The sequence below is a fragment of the Mustela erminea genome, chromosome 6 (assembly GCF_009829155.1).
Source record: "Mustela erminea isolate mMusErm1 chromosome 6, mMusErm1.Pri, whole genome shotgun sequence".
NCBI lineage: Eukaryota > Metazoa > Chordata > Mammalia > Carnivora > Mustelidae > Mustela > Mustela erminea.
Window position 1 is genome coordinate 103,318,291 of NC_045619.1, and position 19,705 is coordinate 103,337,995.

General features: G+C 47.0%; 1 long non-coding RNA gene across 1 annotated transcript; it reads left to right on the forward strand.

Annotated features, from left to right (window-relative positions):
• The first annotated feature begins 10,786 nt into the window (after positions 1 to 10,786).
• LOC116594110 lies at positions 10,787 to 17,263 on the forward strand. Its single transcript, XR_004287050.1, has 3 exons — positions 10,787 to 11,119; positions 12,581 to 12,757; positions 16,999 to 17,263. It is a non-coding gene; the product is annotated as an uncharacterized LOC116594110 (long non-coding RNA).
• The last annotated feature ends 2,442 nt before the right edge of the window (positions 17,264 to 19,705 follow it).

The following is a 19,705-nucleotide window of genomic DNA, read 5'->3' on the forward strand; positions in this document are numbered from 1 at the left end:
GGAGGCATTAGAATCTGAGAAGCACAGTCTTTCTCCAGAAGCACAGAACCCTCTCCCCAGAACTCCTTCAGGATCGACTACCCCCTCTTCCTGCAGTCAGACATGGCTGTCCTGATCGTGAGTTGAAGAAGTTCAGAAGAAGTTGCCCACAGCCCTCGCCGTGTGTCCCAACGGTTGCCCCATCCTGACAGCCAGGGAGCTTTTCCTCTTGCAGCCCTCCATCTCTCCCGTTGTAACTGTGGCTGAGTCCTGCTTGCCTGATACTGAGTACATCACTACTTCAATAACACTTCATTTGCTTAATGACAGTGAGTCACTCACTGGCTGTTTCCTGGCTCATCTCTGTTTTCAGAGAAGAAACCTGAGGCCTTTATTGGTGGAGGCAGCCGTGTGTCCTGGCCTCAGGCATGACCCGGGCCCAGAGCAAGCAGGGGACAAAAGTCAGCTGGGTGGACGTTTGGTTCTGTAGCCTCTGCTTCCAGAGAAAAGGCCTGGAAGTCTCCAGGACCAGCGGCTCCAGCTGTGTGTGAGATGACAATACTGAGACTCTCTTTTGCCTTGTTGGGAAGCCCAGAGCTCAGGGGAGAATGAGGGTCGCCTGGCAAGCAACAGGCAGAAGGACACTGCTGCTCTGTCCAAGAGCCCAAGAGCTGTGACGTTGCTGCCCTCACCAGGTTCTGAAGGCCACGGGGTGCACTGGGGCTTCCCAGCTCACCACGCACCTGAGCTCCCTGAAAGAATGAGGCTGAGCACCCCCACAGCCTTAACACTGCATGCCCAGAGGGAGCCTTCTCTGTGTCTTCGCAGGCTGAGCTGAGTTTAATGACCCCCGTCTGCCGAATGGGGTCTTTACAATAGTGCAATCATTCTTATAGTCCTGTAAATATCCCTGTAAGATCCCACTTGAGAGCGTGGTAAGTTAAGTGGGGAAACACAGGAACTGGCTCCTTCTACTGTTCCGGTGGGCGGCTCAGGACCCGGTCTCTAGTAGAGCATCTACTTTCCAGAAGTGATGTTCTCTCCCAGGGGACTTCTGCTCACATAACTGTGCTCTTGGGAGCTCTGCCAAGTTTAAGGGACCAACTCAGATTCAAATTCATCTAGGTCACCTTCTCAGCCTCCGCACTAAGAATTCATTAGCTTCTCCCTTTCCCTTGGTGCTCTGTTTGTAACTCTGGTGTGGTCATTTCCCCGGTTCTGGCTTATACTTGCATTATTTGTGATGGACAGTCCATTTCTTGACTCTAGAATCATCCAGACACCGGTTAGATACCAGCTTGATTACATCCCAGCTCAGTGCTCTGGGAAGGTGGCCTTAGCTCTCCATGACCCAGGCTACTTGACTGTAAAATGGGTATAATCATGTCTACTTCCTAGGAGGGATGTGAGGAATAAGTGATGTGATGCATGCCCAGTCTGTGCGGTGCCTGAGCTCACTCAGTAGCCAGAGCCCTGCTCCCGTACTGTCACCCATGACAGTGATGCCGTTGGCAAGAAACCGCCATGGCCACCAGACTGAGCTCCTGGAAGGATGGAGCCATTTTAAAGCCACCTGTGACCTGTGAAGTGTCTGATCAAGTGCCTTCCAGTAACTGACCACAACTTGCTTTGAGGTTAAAATGAGATAATAAAATAAATGAAAGCAATTAGCACAGTGCTGGTCACTAAGGAGCTCAAGGAATTTTAATGTCCCTTTTCTCAAATAGATGGATAGATGGATAAATGAATAAATAAAAGTTTGTTGTGTTTAAGCTTCAACAGCCTGAATTAGGCTGCTCTTAAAAAGGGCTTAAATATTTGGGAATGGTGGTGATTCCAGGAAGAACCAAGAAGCGATTCTAAACAGACCAGACAGTCCATTGTTATGTTCTCAGAATGGATTCAGATCAAATCTTCCGTGCCCTGGTACTGCCCTCCAAGTGCCTGCAAGAGTACCCAAAGGCAGGAAATGTGGAGTCTGGTGAGCCCTTGGAGGGCTGGGATGGAACAGTGATGGCGCAGAAGGGATGTGCACTGAGTACTAGGAAGAGCTCCACTGAGCCCAGGTGACGGGGTTCGGATGTTACTCAGGAGACTGTGCACACCTCTTTCCAACCCTATGCTTTCCCCAAAACAACGTTTCCCCAGCAATGACCTCCGTGGTGCCTGGAGGTGGGAAGAAACTGCTTTCGGCCCTGCAAGCTAAGTCGAAGCCAAAGCAGCAGGTGTCCATGTGAGCATGAACCTGCAGCGCACATGCCCACACACATCCCTGTCCAGAAGTCATCCCTGCTGCCCTCTCGTGCAGACAAATACTCTGAGCCATGGCACTCACTGTCCAACAATTCCATGACAGAGTAAGAGGAAAGCCGATGAGGAGGGACAGCCCCAGGAGAAGAGAGCTGCCCTCCCTTCTCCTCTTCTTCCACAAGGGTCCCAAAGCCTGGACCTCCCACCACTGCACACAACCCTTCAGCGGTATGCCCTCCTGAATTGGTCCTCTGAGAGAAGCCACAGGTGTCTTTAGGTACACCTGAAGAAAGAAGAAGTGCCCCCCTAAATTTAGAACCCCCGGATTTAAGTCCTGGACCTTGTAGGTGGGTATGACCCTACCTGGGGAGAGGTCACACAGGGAGAGGCATAGAGGAAGGAGGTGATGGTTCAAGGGTGAACATCAACCACTTGACTGCCTTTGTGTTGTTAGCAACACAGTTACGACACAGACTTAGTGTAACTGTGGCATAGGCTGGCTGGGCTCTCACTGAACCCATTTTGTGTGCCTGCGCACACAGCTAAACTGCATTTTCCAGCCCCCTTGCATTTAGATGCAATCTTCAGTTGTTTTCAACAATGGGATGCTTGTCACTCCCCCAGATAAGGCAGTTAAGAGCAAATGCATTTTCCCCATTATTTCTGCCACAGGCTGAAAGAACTCACACCCTGTGTCATTCTACTAGGTCATGATAAGGATAAGTTATAGACTTTTATTGTGTCAGGTCACCGGGATTTCCAGGATTACTATCAGACCAGCTGGCGTTATGTATTTAAACTGGTGCAGGCACAATTCTCCCTTCTAGGAAGGCAAATAAATGGTACCCAATTGCAATTCTTTAGATATTTGGTGAAAATATTACTGAATTCAAGATAGGTGACCTATCTCCTAGTCCAGGCTCTAAAAGTATCTGACTGTGTGATTCTGAAGTCATTTCCTCCTGTGACCCTCCGTTCTTCGTTCATAGGGCGCGGCTGTTGAATTGGATGGTCACTACCATCCCCTTCTGCCCAAAGACATCTGCGATGCCAGATGACAGGGGCTCAGCCTCACAGACTAACGTGCACCTGTCACTGAAATGGGAGCTAATGATGCCTCCTAGGTCTGAAGAGCACTGACCTTCTGCTGGACAGGGCCGCTAAATGTTATTAGAGACAGGCCTCCAAAGCCGCCTCTGTTTGCAGAGTAGACAAGGATGACAGAGATATTTTAAAGTCCCAAATACTCAATATTTACTCAACCAGTGTTAGCTGGGCAATTTCTCATTGGTGGCCAAAACAGATGGCATGAAAGGGAAGTCTCCCATGGTCCCTCGCTCACCTCCCCCACTGCTTCCACGTACCCTCTGTCTGGCCGCCATACTGCAGGACTCCAGGTGCCATTCATGTCGCAGCCTGTATACCTAGCCTCCCTGGAGTCATGCAATGCACAGCTGCTGCAGCTGTGGGTGCTGGCCTGGATTCCTCTGTGTCCTCGATGTCCATCGTGCATCCTCACACCTCCTTGCTTTTGTCTACATAGCTTCCCTTGCCTGTGCACCTTCTCTCTCTTCTCCAACTGGGGAGCCCTAGTGTTCTTTCAGAGCCAGCTTGAACCACTCCCTTCTCTGGGAACCCCTGCCTGACTGTCACGCCTTACAGAAGAGTTCATCCCCAATCACCCCCCGCCCCTCGATAGCATCAGTCACTTTGCTGGTCAGCTCATTATGCACATGCCTGTCTTCCCCATTGGACTGTGTATTCCTCAAGCACCATGACCTCTTCTTTGTCATCTCTGAATTCCCAGAACCCCAGGAGTGCCAGTTTAATGGTGAATTTTTAAATGAATATTTATGAATTGAATGCACCAAGTTTCTTTTTACTTGCTACCCTGGGGTTATATACAGAGAAGTCAAAACACGGATTTGGAGAAAAAAAAAATCACAAAATGTGTAAACGTAAAGCTACCGTGGACCCTCCTCCTGCTCAAAGGGATCATCAGTTATCAAGTCATGAAAAGGTGGTTGTGGGTTGGTACTCTGGGATGAGAGCCACAGCCTGCCGCTTCCCTTGGACAAAGGGAGCACAGTGACAAGTACTGTGCTGTCCAGCCATGCTAAACAAGGCCAACATTAAGTCAGGAAAGGAAACTTCCTGAGGCTTAAGGCCACAGGGCCCACTGCACAGGGCCATGTTCAGGTGTGGTCTTTAGGGTCCCCACTGACACTTGGCAGTTCCCCTGGCAAGGCCACTTCTCTGCAGACAGACAGGTGTGACGATCCCTCTGAATTGGTCTAATAGAGTTTCTGATCCCCAAGGACCCAGGGAATAAAGGTGAGGGCCAGGAATAGAATATGAAATGTATGGGGGTGGAGAGGAAAGGGACACTGAGCTTAGCTTTCCCTGAGAGTGTTGACCATGAGGCCAGTGTCAGGATAAGCAAATACCTGGGAGTGGTGAGAGACGGGAACGAGGGTGAGGGAGACCATGCCATTGGCCAGCAGGCGAACTGTGCCAAAGAGCATCTGAGGGTGTCCCTCCCACCCGGGGGGACCCAGGAGAGCCACTGAGAAGACTGAGGAGGAGGAAGAGCAGCCTTGCCCTCCCACAGATCCCAGAGGCAATCTGTGTCACAGCTACAATTATTAGAGAGAGCAGCTTCCAGGACAGGACTAGCGTTGATGGGTGGTTTGTGGACAGGTCTCTGAGAGCTTACATAATCATGTCTACACACTTTTGTTCCCAGTCAATCATTTGTGTACTTCTGCTCAGCCTTGAGGCTACTTCAACCTACTGAGATGCTGAGCTTCTCATTTGTTTCGAGGGTTCAACGCTCCCCCTTCCCTCCAGGCCCCATGGTCTGGGAGCCACTGTGGAAGGCTGGATGTGGAGGTCCTCTAGGCCAGTGGAACTGATCAGCCTGTCAGAATAAGTCATATGCCTCTTATCTACGAACACTTTGGGAGTCTCAGCTTGGGACACAAACTTCACTAACCAGGCTGGCCTTGTTCTAATTGTCACCAGGTTATGCCAGCATTTCCAGGAAGAACCTCAGAGCAGTGCCCTCCGCTGATCTTGGTGCTAGTACAATGACACCCTGACTGACTTGCCCTGGTTACCTACCTTCTCTCCCAATAGACCATCAGCTCCCTGTGATAGGGGCTATGTCCCATTATCTTGGTGTCCCCAGGGCCTACATAGAACCTAGGTAATAAAGAATTCAACCTTGCCCAGAAAGAGGGCTTCCTTTACCCTCAACGTCTAGGAGGTAACCTCTTGGAACATCATGGCTGATAGGAGGGGATTGGCAGGGGATCCAAAGCCAGTTAGATTGTAACAATGTGATTAAGTAGGTTTCGAGCCACAGCAGCAATAAGATGCAGGCTTTCAGTCAGTTGCACGGTGTCACCAGCCTCCTGGGGCCTGGGGGACTGAGATTAGCCACATGGGAAGTCACCCATGCCTATAGGATGGAACTCCACACAAAACTCTGGACCCCAAGCTTGAAGGAAGAATTCCCTGTTTGTCAATATTCTATGTATCCTGTCACACGTCAGTGTCAGGAAAGTACCTTTAAACAACATGGGTTTGAGCTGTGTGGGTCCACTTACCTCATGTAGATTTTTTTGATACAATTCAGTTCTGTAAATGTATTTCTCTTCCTTAAGGTTTTCTTACCAGCATTTCTCTAGCTTACTTATTGTAAGGATTCAGTGTATAATACATAAACATATAGAACATGTGTTAATTGACTAGGTTATCGGTAAGATTTCTGGTCAACAGTAGGCTCTGAGTAGTTAAGTTTTGGGAAAATCAAAAGTTATACATGAATCTCTGACTGTGCGGGGGTTTGGCACCTTCTAATGCCTGTGCTGTCCAAGGTCAACTGTAATGTGGTCCTAACTCTGTGGGGGAGAGGGCAACTGGAAGCTCTACATTTGACAATCTCTTGGATTCTGTCCTATGTGCTTTTCCCTTGGCTGATTTCAAGCTGTAACGTTTCCCTGTAATAAACCATAACCATAAGCATAACAGCATTCAGGGTGTTCTGCACATTCTTTTGGCAGATTACTGAACCTAAGCATGGCCTTAGGAAGCTCTGAACGTACAGCTGGTGTCAGAGATGAGAGTGGTCTTATGTGGACTGCGGCCCCTCCCGCAAATGTTGCAGAGCCTTCCATGTAATAGGAGATATGAGACATGAGAAGTCTTACTCAACCCAGGGAAGCTGGACAGTAGATGCACTGGGTGGCCATGTTTAACTGTCTTGGCTGCCTTTGTCTACAGAGGGCGAGAACTTACACCCATTCAGACAAAGTCAGGTTTGGAGTATCATAGGCACTGACCTACGCAAGCTCTTTTATACTATCTGATTTGTCCTCTAACAACACTCCAGGGTGGTATCACCCCATGTGATATAGACGGAGGAAGCAGGGTCTGTTTTGAAAATAGGAACCCCCATATGTTCTGGATCCTCTCGAGTCAAATACAGTTGTTTATCTGGCACCTTTGATATATTAAGTTGAACCGCAAAATATGGCTGATATTTGACCATTTTTGACTAACCAAAAAATGGCAATTTCACGTGATTCAACCTAATGTACTATGTCAGGCTAAGTGTGATGTCAATACCAGTCACTGGGAAACAGTATAAATAGGAAATATTTTATCAGTGGGTGGCTTAGCACTTGAAAGCTTAGGGACTTCCAGTGTTTACTCACCTGCATATTAGCCCTTAAAAAGTGTGGATGGATGGCTCCGGGGGCACCAGTGTTCACCTGAGTTCTTCATGTGACATTCCAAGAAAGGGTTAAAATATGACAAATGCTTATGTCTAAGAACCCAAGAAAACTGGGTTTCATATAACTCTTGGTTATATGAAACTCGGTTTCATATAACTCTTATATACAAGAGACCCAAATTAAGGTCTCAGACAAGTGACTGAACCTCTCTGAGCCTCAGATAAAACAAAACAAAACAAAAACCACGTAGGAATATCACTTTGCTCTCGGGCGGTTGTGAGGACACTGACATTAAGGATGTGAAAAGATTTCGCAAGCTACAAAGTACTGTACGAACGTTTTGTGCTGAATGGTCTTAGGCCATGCCACTGAGTCTGTGCCTGTGTTCCATCAGTATTTATTCACCTGACCCAGTTTTTGATGGTAACTTTTCAGGAAAGCCTTCGATGCAAGTACTGCATCACCTGGTCATCTGTCCAGCATGCCTGGTACCCCACTGTGCCCATGCTAAGCAGGCTTGTGACAGCGCGGGGAAGGTGTTGCAGGAGATGCACCCAGAGCCTAGAACCCCAACCTGCACTTACTCCTCTCCCACCCCTGTTCTGGGAGAAGGGGAGGGGGTGGGAACACAGACACCAGCACCCCTCCTCCCTGGCCTCAATCCTAGGGAAGAAGTGAAGAGCCAGCCCAGTCTCCAGGAGCCAAAGGAACAGCTTGCACTGCCGGAGCAGGCTGGTGCCAGGAGGGGATCTGAGTCACTCTCTGTCAGCAGTGAGGCACACTGCCAGCCCATCCACAGGGCCGCCTGCCCCTCCCCAACTCCCGACACCATCCCCTCCCATGGGGGCACACCTCTCTAGCCCGACGGATACACTGCTCCCAAGCAGAGGGCTCCAGCTCAGCTTTAGGCCACCTGGCACTTGAGGGAGTCCAGGGACTAAGACTTGTTTGCCTTAGGTCATCACTTTGTGACACCAGGGTCCCTGGCTGCTTTCTCAATTTCAAACAGCTCTATGCTGCTGCTGAATGACCATGTGCCTCTCCTCCACACTTACCTTCAGTGGGTCCCACCATCCACAGGGGCCACACGTCTGCCCCTGACAATCACAGCCTCCAAGAATAAGCTCAGGCTTGCTTTCCCAGCCATATCTCCCATCACTCCTAGAACACGCCTTTGTGTCAGCCCGTCTGACTTATTGTCCCCCGCCACCTTTCCCCAAACATATGCACCCTTTGTTTCACATGGACAATTTTGCTCAGGCCCCACTTCCCACCTGCCGTGCCTCCATGTTTTCCCCTTTGCTTGGAAAGTCTTCCATGTCTAAAGACCCAGCTCATCTGCTACCTTTACCACAAGCATCCTTCCCTGACAATTTACTGTACCGATGTCCATGAAGCACCTGCTATGTGCCAAATTCTGTTCTGGGTGCTGGAATATACTGGAGGATGGAAAAGACCAGCTCCCTGTTTCTTATGGGGTTTATACTCCAGTGGGAAGAGGCGGAAAATGTAAGCAAAGAAATGATTCCAGTCCGAGATAAGAAAATCAACGAGTGTGATGTGTTAGAGCATGACTGGCAGGCAAGGCCACACTCTAGAAAGCTCTCTGAGAAGGTGACACTAGAGTTGAGACCTCTAAGACAAGGAGTGAGTCATGCCACACCTTGAGCAGAAGATTCTAGAAGGAGGAGTCAGGCAGCCAGTGTGAAGACCTCAAGACAGAAATACCCTTGCCACTGCACTGGAACCCTGCCTCGTCTTATTTCACATGCATTGCTTGACTTACCTGCACAGAGCACCCCATGGGATATGTTGTGCTCTGTCAAGGATAAGCAGGCAAATTATGCTAGAAACTTCACTGCAATGCCGTTCTGTGTGAATCTTGTTTTCACCTGGTTGCCGTCCTCCCTCCGGAATAAACAGTAAGTTTCAAGCCCCTTGAAGACAGGAACTGTGCCTTCTCCCTCAGTACAAACCCAGGATGCACCTAAATTCCAGAGGCCTACTGCCCCCACAGCAGACATTCACCAAGCACAATTCCACTTCCGGGCCTCTCCTCGCCAGGCGTTCACCTGTGAAGTCTACAAACAAAACTCTCAGGCTTCCCTACACCCTGACTCAGACTCTCTGGGAGGGGCGTGTCTGTGAGGCTCCCATTTGTAGCCTGGGTGGGGAATCTCTAGCTAGTTGATGGTGCACCTTCCAGAAAAGGAGAGGGGGCAGTCACCAAGCATTCTGATCTGGCCTCTGACCTGGTACTGATCGAGGTGGACCACTGTCTGGGGTGCCCGGTTTCTCCATCCTCAAATTGAAGGACTTCCACCGAATGCTTCCGGACCAGCCTTTGACCTTGACCAGCCTGAGTGGTCCCTCAGCCCAAGAGACATGTATCTGGTCTCAGTTATAGTCCCTTAGTCCTTGATCAATGCTTAATAGTGCCTGCCTGGTCAGCCCTGGGAGGCAAGCACCGTCCACATTTTCTTAAAGATCCTGAGTAAGAAGTCTGATTTCTTCTCCGACCCCTAAGCTTTAAGTTTGATGGGAAGAGCAACTACCTACCCATGAGGTACTGGGCTATGTCACCCTCACACAGAACATCAAGAACAGTAACACACTGTCTCTCCCCACATTATCAGGGATGCTGTAGGTGTGATCTTGTCTGGAAGCAGAGGGCATCATGAATCATCTGTTACCAGGCAATTTTCAAGGTAAGATGCACTGCCACCGTTCTAAAGGTTCTCCTATGCCTTCTTGTAAGCCACTGCAATCCTGAGTGATGGGTCCTCAGACTACAGAGAGACCTATGGTGAGGATACAACCAAGGGAGAACAGGATGCCGCCACCACACAAGATGCTTGCAGGGACAGATGGCACTCATTAGAGAGGGAGGCATGCCAATGCGCAGACAGCAGCCCTTTCCCTTCCCCCAGCCTCAAGGGCAGCCTGGGAAGGGCTAGATTCTCCTCTGTTATGGGAACTTGTGCCCTCTAAATTTCAAATCTCTGCAGAGGGAAGGGACAGCTCCTTCCTGTGGCCCCTGCCCAGATCCAGACATTCAGCCTGGCCAGTTGTTCCTCACGTGACCTTGAACACATCACCGCACTGAGCCTTAGATTAGCTATTTGTGAAAGGGCTGAAAAATCCCTATCCAGTTCACTTCTTCAGAAAGTTAGGAAGATAACTTTATAGTTAAATGTTAGAAGTTCCATTCACCACCCATCTGTCAAATCTTAATAGTTTCTGGGCCAAATAAAATTGGACTGGAAAAGCTAATCACTGAATGAGAAGTGAGCACATAACACAGCCTTGGGGCTCCTGGCTTTTCAGAGGACTGTATGTAATAAGAGTGAAAAAGCACGAAACACGTGCAGGCTCTGATTCCAGCTCTGCTCCTTGGACGTGGGATCACTGGAGCATCAGCCTTCTCTCCTGTATGATGCTGGTACGAACATCCAGCTCACTGGCCAGCAAGAGGACCGGGAGATAGGGGGTTCCTAATAAGCAATACTATTGACATCGTTATTTAACTCATCCAAGCCCTGTCACTCACTGGGACAGATAGAGCTGGGGATTGTCCCAGGCTGGTTATTTTCCAGCTCATCTCATAACAGAACACAACCTGGGACCTTCATTTACCTAGAGAAACTCAGAATCCTTTTTATTATATATTTTATTATATATATTATATTATATGTCCTCCCAAGCTCTGAGAAGGGAAAGGGAAAGGCTTTTAAGTCATGGAATGGAGAGGTAAGGGGTTCTGACCAAGGTTCTAGAACAAGGTGAGACAACAATCAGAGAACCCATTTCTTCAATCTGACCAGAGTTCAAAGTAGAGAGGCAGTGCTCCAGCAGAGGGAGGGCTCCCGCCCAGCCCTGAGCTGAAATGACTGCAGGCAGCAGCTTTCTCCCAGAACAGGACTGAAGAGGCTTGGGAGCTCTGGCTCTGAAGGAGCTCTGGGCGCAGGAGGAGCCCGGGGCTGCCACCTCGACCTCCTGGCTACCCAGCTGCCCTGCTGTTCCCACCCAGAGAGGCAACGCCCATGGTTACTAAAGCAAACACTTCTCGATTTCAAGGTCTCTCAGTTTTCAATCCACGACCTTCGATGCACTTAAAATACTGCTCTGCGGTTCACAGCAGCCTTTATGTAAGTGGGCGGACGAGGGCTGTGCCTGCCAGCCTGCTCTTCCCTGTGCCTCGCCTCCAAAAGCCACTTGGGAAGGTCATGGAGGCCTTCGGTGGCTAACTCTCCCTATTTGCCAGGGGCTCCGTCACTTTTTTATTTCACTTATTTGCTTTAAAACAGAAACCACCATGGCGTTGTGCATTTATTCGTTTTCTGAGGTCAGCCTCCACAGGGTAGATGCACAGGAGCTGGGTAAAGGCTCAGCCCTAGCAGTGACCGATGCTCAGAGGATGGGAGATGAAAGTGTCAGAGGTGGGAGGAGAGCCAGGGGAGGCTCACTACCGAAACTGGGGAAGGAGGTTCATAAGGCAGGGTACTGTCCAACTCAATCCAATTCAGTTTAATAGCCATGGTTTGAGGGCCTGTCTTCCCAGCCATGTTATAGGTCAACACCATCCAATAGAAATAAAATGGGAGCCACCTACATAATTCAAAACATCTTCATAAAAGTCAAAAGAAACAAGTAAAATTAATTTTAATAATATGCTTTACTCAACCCAGTATATCCAAAATGTAATCACTTTGACATGTACTCAGGATAAAATTATTCATACGATATTTTATGTCTTTGTACTAAATCTTTGGAATTCATGTGCATTTTACATATCTAGCACTTTTCAATTCAGACACATGTCAAGTGATCAGGAGCCACATGTGGCTAGTGGTTACCATACTGAGCGGCCTTAGGTATTGGTTACTCTGGGTATTGGGGATCCAGAATGCGTGAATTGTGGTCCCGGCCTTTGAGGAAAATGGATGGCCACATGGATACTTCCAACCAAATGCAGCAAAATGAGGGAGGCGGAGGTCGAACCGGAACTGGGTACACATGAAAGGCAACTCATTTAGTTTACCCTGGGGACTCAGGAAACTCCTGGATGAAGTACAGCTGAACATCAGAAAGACTGAAGGGAACCATTACTGAGGACAGGCCACAGAATGTGCTCATCAGGAGGAAAGGCCAGCCCCCTCCAGGGGTAAGGCGTACGCCAGACAGCAAGGGAGTAAGAGTCAGTGACTGAAGAGAAGGTGGAAGCAGATGGCCATGAAGTAGACTGAACAGCTGCATGGTCAAAGGAAAAAGATGAGGCAGTAGCTGGAAAGAACAGTAGTAACGATTATAATTATGACCATTGAGCACCCATTATGGGCCTGGCTAAGAGAAGATTTTCAGTTTTGACTTTAGGAGGGGAAATGGAGCATATTTATATGAAGGGGAGAAAGGTCCAGACATGCGGGAAAACTTGGATAATGCAGTGAGAGAAAATCTGATGAGGACATATGGTAGAAGAATCCTTGACAAAGGTCAAGAGTTTCCGTGGAGAAGTCGACCTCAGGCTGTGGGTAAGTAGTTACATATCCCATTTACACTGAGTCTCTCTCCTTTCCATGTGGCTCAATGCCCTTCCCTACACTGACCAGATTTCTGAGTATTCTCTTGAGGAAACACTCAACACTCGCACAAATTGTATCTGGGAGATACAGAACAACCACAGTCTGGCTGGTACAATGAGCTGTCCCAATGATCTGCTCAAAGATTGCACCTTAACTCCAAGTAGAAGTTGTGTTCACCAAAGGACCTGAGGAACCCAAGAATGTGTAAGTAAAATGGGAACTAGGAAAGCAAATGCTCGGCAAGAGAGGTTGTGGGCTACTCAAAGGTTACTATTTGGGTCAAGGGGTAGTGGGTGGGCTCACTGTCAGGATATTACTACTCAGAGTAGAGGGCACTTGAGGCATCTCTCCCAGTGCCTCTGAGAAGGAATCTTTTGGAGAGATAAGCTTTGGCATCCTGGAGTCTCAATTTATAAATATTTATTGAGACCCTTAAATATATCATGGAATATGCTAGGTTCTGTGAAGGGCATAGTGCTTAATGCACCATGACTCTCTCTCTCAGAGAGCTTGCCATTTGATTTAGTAAGAAAGATAGGACATGTAGGCATATACCTATACTCCAAGGCACTGTGTGGTGTGTGATATTAAAAATACAAAATAATGGTGCCTGAGTGGCTCAGTCTGTTAAGTGTCCAACTCTTGATTTCAGCTCAGGTCCTGAGATCAAGCCCCACGTTGGGCTCTGCACTGGTGCGGAGCCTGCTCAAGATTCTCTCCGTCTCCTGTCCCTTTCCCACTCCTCCCCCTAAAAAAATAATAAAAATAAATAAAAATTAAAAATAATTTCAGAATGGAACAGAAAGGAGGGAGAAGAAAGTTTTATTCTATGAAGCTGCAATTATGATTATTTGAGTTAAATCTTTTCCAAGAAGCTTCAGAAAAAGAAAGTGGGGGACAACCTTTATGGAGATAAGTCAGGTGGAAAATTTATCTGATACAGATTCAACACAGAGATACACAGAAACATATTCTTTTTAGGAACCAAGAGAAATGAAATGCATGCGTCTAGGAAGTAATTACTATTGAACTGAGGCAAATATTGAACAGGGTAGGTAATAGAACACCAGAAGCATGCAGATGAATAAGTGAAAGCAAAACATCTTTAGGGACGGGAGAACTAGCCGGAAGACTCATGGAACCTAATGTTGTGTATTTGTATTTAAATGTGAGTGGAAATAACACCAATTAGAGTTCCAAGAAGAATGATAATTGACTTGTTCCCTCTTTCATTAGCTTCTATTCAAGGAGCTCAAAATAGCTTCCATTTTTATCTTCAGATTCCCACAACCTAATGCAATGCTAGGGACATAGCAGGTGTTCAATAAGTGTTGAATGAATAGATAAAGGCATGAATGAACAAGCAAATGTGTGACTACCTCTGAGAGTGGCTAATGTGAGTTCTAGTGGTCTTACCCACATTCACTAATACTTATTTAACTTTTGGTCAAGACATTTAATGCCTGGCTCCTAGTTTTCTCATCTACAAAATGGAGATGATTACAGAGACTTCCCAGCTCTATTTCAAGGATTAAATGATATAGGAAAACACTTGGTAAACCTGAAAATCACTGAAGAAAAAAGTCCTTTCTAAATCAGTATCTCATTTATACAAAGAGGGAACATATTTAACTGAGGAAAGAGACCCCCCTTCAAGTCATCCTTTTCCTCTCACCATTTTCTGGGAATAGTCTCACCAAAACCATGGCTGGAGGGAAAGGTGCCTCACTTTAGTTCCCACGAAGGAGAGCAGTAACAAAGTTTCTGACGAGAAACGATAACCAGAGGTGTCCCTATGGTCATTCTTGCCTCATGGAGCCAAGGAGTTTCTTAATCTGCTACTTAAGCAGGAAGTTTCATTATCCCTGTCCTGGGTTTTCTGAACCCTAGAATTAAGATGTCAGCAGGAGATGCAGGCTTTGTTCACATGGAAAATCTGCTGATTTATCAACAACTCTTATACATACAATGCACCCAAGCATGCACTGATGACACTTGCCTGCTCTCGACAAGATAACTGGGCCATGTGGTGACAATATTAATTAGACAATAGCAGCTGGAGAAGGAATCTGTAGAACTCCCCACCTGCTATGCCATGATACTCTGTTTGCATACAACAAACCGCCGACAGGATCTGATGGGTCAAATGGCATAGTTGTGGTTGTCTCCAGGGTGGCGGTTTCTGAAGACATACTAAAGAGGCAAAGAGAGCCGGACAGACTTTTTGGGATGAAATTTGGCCTCTAGACTACTTGGCAAGGCATGTATTGCCTAGAGGTTGAACACAAAAACCTAAGCTTGACATTCAGGGCTCTCTGGCAGTTTAATTGGAGAAATGCGAGAGTACCCTGGCGTTAGGCTGGGCACGCACATGAGGCGGGTTCAAACCCCAGGTCTTCCTTGTGCAAGCTGTGTGATTCTGAACTATTTAGCTCATTTTAATTACTCTTCTGGACTTTTTTTTTCCCATACAGTGGGCCATTCTTACCTTCCCTGTAGAACTGTCACGAGAATTAAACAAAATTGTGTATATGTAACATGTCTGTATCTGCATCTTCCCCTCTCCCCACCCTCCTAAGTGCTAGTCAAGAGAGGCAACTCACTGTTTCTCACAGGCATGCTTCTCTCCACTATAGATCATCCTCCAGAACACACTGTTCCCTCCTATCCCAATTACACTCAGTTCAGACATTTTATCTCTGTAAAGTCCTCCAAGACCCCCCAGCTAAATGTGACTGCTCCTTTTTCCGAAATGTCACAGCAATATTGCTAGTGGTCTTTCCATTGTGTGTGACAAAATTCCCAAGGGAGCAACTGGTTTTTAATTCCTCTTGGTGCTCCCTTTTGGAGTGAGTTGTCTAGCCTATTATTTCGTGGAAGCCAAGACCATGTCATATGCCATGCTTTATAGAATTTTTGCTACATTGATCAAATCTGTTTCCCTTGCAGTGGATCTGCAGGAAAACTCCTCTGCCGTTTTCAGAAGCATGCAAAAACTAATCTCTTCTTTGTGCCTGGTAGGGGTAGAAGAGTCACTTTTTACACACATCTCAGCATGAGTCCACTCTGAAGTGAACGACATCCTCATTTACTCAAGCAGAATTTATTGAGCCCTGCTATGTGGCAGGACCCATGTCTTCCTCTGCAGTCATATACAATTATTGCTCTGATCATGAGCTGGTTTGCAAACGATCTCTGCAGCAGAATCCCTGAAGGAGCTGATTCAAAATGCAGCCTCCTGGCCTCAAAGCCAGAACTCCCAAATCACAGTCTCAAGGATTGTGCCTGTGGTATGTGTTCTAACAAATTCCACTCATGAGTCTCAAGCATACTGAAGTTTAAGAACAAGGCTCTAGACCAGAGAGCTTACCGTGGTCATTCACTCTGACAATGCCTCTGAGGAAACCACCCACTAGTTTCTGAGGAAGAGAAAGGAAATGCATGAGAGGTTATGAAGAGATTATGAGGACGAATGGACAGAGCTGGGATAATTCTGTTTGGACAGGAGATAGTTATGAAGGTTTCTACCAAACATTCCCACAGCCCCAAAGTTTCCTGTGGGATATGGTAGTCACAGTTCTCACCACTGCAGGGACTGTGGTCGTAGTCAGCAGCACAAGTGAATCAGGTTGGTATTCCTGGGTCATTGAATGGAAAAGGCATTTGCAGGAAACGGGGAGAGCTGTTTCCTATCCATAGGGTTCCTTCCGAAGGTCACTGGAGGCCGAGACAAGTGACAGACTTCTGTAGGCTCCTTTCTCTAAGCCTGAGAAAATACACCTTTAAATGGCGACCCCGTTTAAAGAGCAGTTGATTTTCAGAAAAATGGCTCTGAGGAAAAGGAATGTGGAAGGAGAATGGTATCATGACGGAAGGAGCAATGGACTAGCAACTCGAAACCGAGCAAATGCACTTTCATGCCACATGAACCATGAGAAGGATGCTGGGCACGGAGTCAAAGGGCAAGACTTGTATCCCAGCTTTTCTGTTTACAAATGTAAAACTGGGGGGAAATCTCTCAGCACTCTCCGTCTCTTCATCTAAAAGTGTAAAATGTAGATTTTGCAAAATGTAAAATTGCCATAATAACGCCTACCTTGCTCATTCCAGAATTGTTAAAAAAGTCAACTAAGGAAACATATATGAAAGCACTTAGTAATCAAAAAATTATTTTGAAATAGATTTTTAAAATTCAGCAATCAAATGTCATTCTATGGACATTCCGTCTATGCTGTGTTTTTCAAGTTCTTTAATTAGAAACAATCCAGGATTCACATTATATGAAAACAGTGTTTCTTTTTGAACCAAATTTTACTGAGACAGTTGATAAGAGTTTTTTTTTGTTTTTGTTTTTGTTTTCCTTTTTTCTGGAGGAAGTGTGGAGAAATCCAGCATATATCTCAGAATCTTTAGGATTTAGTTCATGGATGTCTTTCTTCTTCTAGGCCATTTATATACAGCGGAAAGGCCCTGAGTAGCTGAAGAGGGAGCTGGTGACAAGAGCAAAGTGATGGCAGATGTGCCCTCAGAAGACTTGGCAGCAGGAAGCAGTGGGATTGCAGGTCATAAGGCCGATAACAGTTTCTTGTAACTGCTCAGCCCATACACAGACTATGAGACTTGGACGGGGAGAGGACACACAACATTATGTTGTTCCCTATGGATTCCAGCTGCCTAACCACTTATGCCTTCATCTCCAGATAAAATGCTCTGAGTCTTTATTATATTTTATTATCATTATTACTGTTACCACTATGAGTATCACTATCAATTATATTTTAATCCTTCACTGTGCACCAGGCAGGATAGCTTTATACACACTATTTCATTCCATCTTCACAACACTTTGGTTAAGGTTTCCGTACCAGAGATTGATAGCTGAGGCTTAAAGAGAATAGGTAGTTGTTATAACCTTAGTCAAGAGAGGCAGGACTCAAAATCAGATCTTTAACTTCATATGTATATTGGCACTTCTTTTTTTTTTTTTAAGATTTTATGTATTTATTTGACAGAGAGAAATCACAAGTAGATGGAGAGGCAGGCAGAGAGAGAGAGGGAAGCAGGCTCCCTGCTGAGCAGAGAGCCCGATGCGGGACTTGATCCCAGGACCCTGAGATCATGACCTGAGCCGAAGGCAGCGGCTTAACCCACTGAGCCACCCAGGCGCCCCTGTATATTGGCACTTCTATAAGAAGTTGCTATGAAACCAGGAGTGATTTTACAGTAAGGAAAATGAGATTTTCTCTCAAGAGATATGACTAGCAATATGTATTTAATTTGTTTTTCCATAAGCAGTGGGGAAATCATGGGAAAAAGGGGTAGTACTCTCCCTATAATCATTAGGGGTGGGAAGAAGGAAAGGTGTGCCTTACCCCATACTACCTCCTGATGGGTGCTTTATAACAGAGGTTTGGAGAATGTCTACTCTTATTCAGGTAAGGAAGCAAATAAATTAATTTAAAAAAGTGGTTGCCTTGTTCTAGATGATATTTATCATCTCTCCGTCTCAAAATACTCTATTTCTAAGAAAAGAAAGTATTTCAATGGTTCAGTTCAATGAGGCAAAACAAACAGCAACTTGTGACACCTGGGAATAGTTAAGACCTAAATTTCTAAGGGCTTTGTCATTGTTGGTTAGTTCATCTGCTCAGCCCTGCCAGTGGATGGCCCACGTCTGAGGAAGCAGTGTCTCCTGTTCCGATCTTACCAGGAGTCTGCTGCAATGAAGAAGATCTGAGGTACCACTGAAATTCATTTTCTTCTTCCACTTCTCTTTCACTGTGCTTCCAGAGTCCCCGGGGATTCTCTCACCTGTCCCGGTTCAGAAGCCTGCATTTCCTGGGATGCCTGAAGCATCAGTAGGAATTTTATAATGCGAGGGCAGAGCAGTCAGCACCTGGTGGAGCAGTCTGTTGGGATGGGTCCGGGGGCTCTTGAACACCAGCGGCATGGGAGCAGAAGAGAAGCGGTGGAGGACAGGTTTGCACTCTGCCAAGTCACAGGGAGAGCCAGATGAGGGAACAATGACAGCTGCACAGCCGCTTTGCTACAGCAGGAGGCTACAGCACTGCGGCATAACAGCATGGCTGCAGCTGGTCAGCTCCTCCCCAGAGGACAAACTCAGAGGAGAGGGGACGGCATCACATCCGAGAAGCACCTGGAATGGGCTTGCACCCTGCTCTAGTGAAGACGCATAGTCTTGTGTCCATATTTTCTTTGTACCTACTGCCTCTTACCTGGAAATTATCGGGTGTAGAGTGTCCAGTTATGAAGATGGTAGCTGACAATTTTATCTCTGTCATATTTCTTCAACCCGTCCTCTTCTCTCCATCCTCAGATCTACCATCGTGGTTGAGGTTTCAACACTGCAGTGGTCCCATAACTGGTTGATTGTCTTGCCTCTTTTCTGGCTCCTCCTCCAGTTTGCTGTCCACACTAAAACCGGAGCGATTCATCTCACAGGCACATCTGCCAACACTGCCTGCTTTCTTCAAGACACTCGAGTTCCTACTGCCCACAGGGCATGGTCTCAGCCACCGCACTCATCACTCAATGCTCTCCAGGCTATGGACACTTGTCTTTCTTTCCAGCCTCATCTGTCCCCATTCCTTCACTCAACAACAGTCCAAAGACTGAGAGCTGCATGTGATTCTCAAGGCAGACCACATACACTCTCCTCCCTTTCAACTGGTTAACTTCTACTCATCTTTCAGGACTCTGGGTAGATCCTCTCTTCTTGGAATCTTTCTTTAACATCCCAAGACTAGATGAAGTGTCCTTCCCATGTGCTACTATCCCTGGGCTCACCACATCATAGCACTTACTACCCTGTAGTAAGGGTCTCACTCTTCCATTTCTCCACTATGTTAACTTTCTTGGGGGCACAGACTGTCATCTTCAACACTGTATCCCCAGGAACTAGCACAGTGACAGCCCAAACCAGGTGCCTGATAGATGCCAACTGGGTCACATAATGCCTGCCAATGCTAAACATGTGCTCACCCCATTGATCCCCATGAGGACACCCTGACAACCTCTGCTCCCCAGAGAAAGGCAGTGGATGTGAGCAGAGGTGGGAAGCAAAGGCCTTGAATGAAGCCGCTTAGATGAAAATTCTGCTTTGCTACTTCAGGTTGCATCATACCAGGGAAG